The sequence below is a fragment of the Tamandua tetradactyla genome, chromosome 9 (genome assembly GCF_023851605.1).
Source record: "Tamandua tetradactyla isolate mTamTet1 chromosome 9, mTamTet1.pri, whole genome shotgun sequence".
Taxonomy (NCBI): Eukaryota; Metazoa; Chordata; class Mammalia; order Pilosa; family Myrmecophagidae; genus Tamandua; species Tamandua tetradactyla.
The window spans coordinates 100,956,747-100,962,176 of NC_135335.1; the positions used below are offsets into that span (position 1 = coordinate 100,956,747).

At 36.6% G+C, this 5,430-nt stretch overlaps 1 pseudogene; it reads right to left on the reverse strand.

Annotated features, from left to right (window-relative positions):
• Nucleotides 1–3,240: 3,240 nt before the first annotated feature.
• Nucleotides 3,241–4,227, reverse strand: LOC143646239 (S-adenosylmethionine decarboxylase proenzyme pseudogene; annotated as a pseudogene).
• Between the last annotated feature and the right edge of the window lie 1,203 nt (nt 4,228–5,430).

Consider the following 5,430-nt stretch of genomic DNA (forward strand, 5'->3'; position numbering starts at 1 on the left):
TGTTTCTTTTCCAAGACCTTTCCCAGGATCTTGGAACCTAAGGCAATCAGGAGTCTATCTCAGGTCAATTTTTAAGACAAAGTCCTTCTTTCTGTTCTTCCTTCATTCTTCCTTGTGAGACCCTCATGGAAGGCGAATGTCCTGAATGCTTTATTCATGGCCACTGTGCCCCTTTGAGGAGGCTTCTCGGAGGAATAAGGGACATGCTGGTCTGCTGCTGCTGCCCTGGGATGCCAGTGAAGCTTCCATAGCTTCTAGATTGCCTGCCATTAGCCACCCCCTTCTAGCCATCTTCCCACCTGACATGGCAGTAGACAAGGGATGAAATGCATTGCAAGATCACTTGTGCTGGTTTGAGAGGATGTATGTATCTAGAAAAGCCATGTTTTAATCCTAATCCCATTTTATAAATCCTGCCTTTTCTTCTAATCCCTATTCAGTACTGTATGTTTGAATCTGTAATTAGATCATCTCCCTGGAGATGTGATCCAGTCAAGAGTGGTTGTTAAGCTGGATTAGGTGGAGACATGTCTCCACCCATTCAGTGGGTCTTGATTAGTTTACTAGAATCCTATAAAAGAGGAAACATTTTGGAGAAAACAAGAGATTCTGAGAGAGCAGAACAACATAGCCACAAGAAGCAGAGAGCCCACTAGCCAGCAACCTTTGGAAATGAAGAAGGAAAACGCCTCCCAGGGAGCTTCATGAAATTGGAAGAGAAAGCTAGCAGATGACGCCATGTTCACTACATGCCTTTCCAGATGCAAGAGAAACCCTGATCCTGTTTGCCATGTGCCTTCTCACTTAAGAGAGAAACCCTGAACTTCAGTGGCCTTCTTGAACCTTAGTATATTTCCCTGAATGCTTTTGATTGGACATTTCTGTAGACTTGCTTTAATTGGGACATTTTCTCTGTCTTAGAACTGTAAACTAGCAACTTATTAAATTCCCGTTTTAAAAAGCCATTCTGTTTCTGGCATATTATATTCTGGCAGCTAAACTCTAGAACAATCACACTGTGTCTTTTGTTTTGTTTTGTTTTTTGTTTTGGTTTAGTATTTATTTTATTGATTTTGTTCATGCGCATAATATTGGCTAAATTGACCGAAAGACTTACCAAAACCAAAGGTAGTTCTCCATTCCAAGCCTATTCTAACTCCCCAGAGGCAACCACATGTAGCAACTTTAACTTTCTTTTTTTTTTTTGTAAATTAATCAAACTTAGCTTATTGAAGCATAAATTGTGGTACAGAGGTACATTCCAATGGACTGAAATCTAACACTATGAAAGGAGAATTTATAGCAAGAAACTTCTCCTCTTCTATCACAGTTTTCATCCAATCTACAGTATTTCATTTTTTAGGCTTATTTCCATACAAATTTGGGCACTTTATCAATATTAGGCAGAATTCTACTTTTTAAAACAATCGCACCTCAAGTCAATAAATATCCTCAAATCTGCTGGGATACTGTTCAAGAATAAAATCCACTTTGAGTATTGGTCCTCAAGAAACCAAAGTTCAAAAACCTTAGGTGCTAAGCTACTTACAGAAATAAACTGATTACACTTAACTGCATGCTTCTTCAATGAAACTACCAATAATGTGCTTAAAATAAGTCAACATGGTGTTCCAACTACTTGATTTCAAACCAAGTAGAGTTTGTTTAGAAACCTCTAAACCAAGTGTTTCATCTATAAATATGGAAGGAATAAAACACTGTGGCACCAACCCAGAAAGAATAAAAAGAGATATTGAGAACAAGAAGAAATTCAAAATTTAATTGCTTAACTGTTCTCTCAGATGCTTAAATCCCAAAGAATTTGCTAAAAAGATACCCACACTCTTGACAGCCTCTATTTTTTGTTATTTCCTGTTGACTATTTTGGAATTTCATGTTGTGTTTTACCAATAGCATTCTGCTTCACTGTGAGTGCCTGATTAACCTGGACAAGTATCATCCCAGTCAGTCCCTTTGCTTATCCTATCAAATCATGATAAAAGGACACCCATAAGAACATACGAAGTCAGAACATTATCACATGCAGCATAAAGTCACAGAACTTCAAGTTACAAGATAAAAAGGACACTGATTCTGATTTGAACACAAAGCTTTCAGTGTAGCATTGCTGGAAATTAGTATAAATTTCCATTAATTTTACTAAATTACAATTAATTTAGTAAAATAATTTTAATTTTAATTTAGTAAAATTAAAGTGCTAAAGTAAAATTAAAGTGAATGATCTGGGCTGAATTGACTTACTGAATCCAGTACAGCTTTTAAGCTAAATTGCCCTGCTAATAAATTTTGCGATAAACATCATTTATACTACTTAGCAAGTTAGTAAGACATGGTGCTCATGATAAGCTAATCACATCTACCGATTTAGTACGGGACAGGGCATGGTTTAAGATTTCCACACGATTCTGCCTATGTACCCTAATCTCAAGCTACAATACTCTAATGTTTATTTTTTGTTGCCATTTGCCAATAAAAAGGAGACTAAATTCACTTAACCTTAAAAGAAAATTGGGACCAGGGTCCACTCCCCTTTCTCTTCCAAGTATAAGATTACTATAATCCCACAGTGTAATAGTATTATGCTTTATTTAGGGGCCTGAGGGGAAGGAACTGGGAGCAATAATGTTAAAATAATTCACAAAATGAATACCTGCCATCATTTTCTTAAGAGGGCTTGACTCGTAGAAGAAAAACTTTAATTGCTATTGCAAAAAACATCTGTATGAAGTAAAAAGGGGTGTCAATAACATTAGTAGAGAATATGTTCTAGAAACTGGAAGTTACTGGATGTAAAATTCAGGCAGCAATTTAATAGAACAGTCCCAGATGGTTGGGCTGAGGTCAACACCTAATGAAGACAAAAGTCTTGATTGTGGGGATATGTTGGATGATAACTGGAGAAATATCATACTATGCTTAAACCAAATTGAATCATTTTCACAAGTATTGTAAACTTTCATACAGTAAAAAGGTTTCTCTACATGCACTTCAATTTCACATCAAGAGTGGCCAGAATACCTGAACATGGAAAAGAGCATCCATACAAAATATCTAATTCCTTGATATATTAATGCATATGATTCAAAGTGATTGCACTATGATTGCAACTAGGCTTCCTGCAACTATGAGGTGGTGGGTAAAGAAAGTATCAATATCTAGAAAGCAGCCACCTCCTGCTATGTGTGTTCTCTTTTTTCATTTTTTCTTCATTTTCCTTAATCAACTCTGCTGTTGTTGCTGATTCTTAGTAAAGCTGGTAAAAACAAAGTTGTGAACATTGAACATAGCACTCTGACAACAAAGATATTTAAAATCTTTGATCTTCTGTGGTGAAGAAAGCACTGCGTGACATCCAACAGTCTGATTTATAAACAAAGTGGTCATGAATTTTCCTGGCTTGAAGACTTTCATAACTTTCCTGATCAGTTCTCATAGGAGGTCTGGTTTAAGTTTGTTTCAAAGATAATACAAGAAATTCTGTCTCTAGAGTGAGATGAATAGTCCAATAAGTTCTATTCGATTTCATTCCATTCACCGAATGCCCATTGGACTGAACAGTGTGGTATCAATGACAGAACCTGGCATCAGGTCACGAATTCCATTCTCATGAGTGATATCCTTTGCAGTAACACCATCTTTCAAGTACAACTGGCCCTTAACTGCTGGGTCAACCTCACTCATCAGAATTTTCAGAGTTTGATCTGGCTGATTGATTACACGACTCTCTGGGAAATGCAGAGTATAGAAGTACCAACTGTCAGAATTCATCTGTCCCACACAATACGCTGCTCCATTTGGGAAAATTGCATTAAGAAACTCTATTTCTACCTGAAAATTCTGGTGTGGGTACACCCCTTGGTAAGAAGGTTTCATGGAATTCTTGTGAGAATAAAAGAAGCCTTGAAATGGAGTAGACCCTCCGTAATCCTTAGCAAGAGCAACCAGCGCTTTCAGTAAGAGGGTGGGGCCATGTCTTCAAAATGAAACGTCTCTTGGAGACAAACATGCTACTCTCATTGGGGACATAAGCTTCCTGCTTGTCAGTTTTGGTCGCATTTATGATTGAACATTGCACATCCTTCCAAAGTATGTCCCACTCAGATCTTGGGATGGTGCAAAGATCCCTAGATCCTTGGTTTGCATTAACTGCTGCCAGGAGAACCAAACCTCCAGCAACTTCTTCGTCCCTTCAAAAAAATGTGCATCTTCTATCACCATGAGACAAGCGAACAACCAACAACCACAGAAAATTAACTAAATCAAATATTTTCTCTCACCACTGAGTATTGTTCTAGCTGTGCTACTAAAGTTCATGTTCTTTTTTCTTTTTTTGCTATAATTTTATATTAACTTTTTTTTAAAAAAAGGATTAATACAATTTTCCTGGTTTTGTGTGTGTGTGAAACTTGAACATGAGTCTGTTGGAAACAGAGGCAGATACAGTTCAGTCTCTTGTAGTGTGTCACTTCCTGGTTTACAGAGAGTAGAAAGAGCTAGCTAATGTCACCAGCCATACTGTGTAAGCCTTAACTTTTTTTTTTTAACTTTTTCTTTACCTCCATATCTCTAAAGTATCTCATGCTTATATTGCTTTATCTATATTTTCCATAGTGACAAACTAAAAGAATTATGTTTTAGCTTTTTCACATCACCTCTCCCTTCTTATAAGCCCACTTCCCATCCACTTATTCTCTCAATATCATTATAGCATAACGTGGAGTATGTCAACAATCAATGTTTGCATTGTTGCAATTGTACAAACGCTATTCAACACTGAACCATGTTGTACACTCTTACTTTTCCTGTCTTCTCATTTTTTCCATAGAAATTAGTGATTGCCTTGTTTTATCATTTGATTAGTTTTCAATATACTTATCCTCAATTCAGTTCCAAATACTCCCCTGATTGTTTAAATAAATATCTTCTTAATATTTTCAAATTTGTCAAGTATTCTATCAATCTCAACTTCTTGAAAGCATTTTTCCTGGATGGAACTTTCTAATGTGTTCCATCCTGTATTAACTGCTCTTTACCACAAGACGTGTGTCATTTTGGGAATCCCCTATCATAATCGCAGAAATTCCTCCTTTTTTTTTTAAGAGTTTGCATGTTTGGAGGTATTTTTAATCTACCCTCACACCAAATTGATAGTTTGCCTGGGTAAAACTTTTTCTGACAATTTTGAAGGCCATTATCTACTGTCTTTTAACTTCCACTGAGTATGTTGAGAGATCTAAAGCCATTCTAATAGCTGATCCTTTTATGGGAACTGTTTTGTCTCTCTGGAAACTGGTAAGATTTTTTTCTTTTTTCCCAGTGTTTTGGAATTTCCTGATTAATTACCTTGGTGTGGCTGTGCTTTTATCCATTGGACTTTGCATTCAGTGAGCCCTTTCAATTTGGAGACTC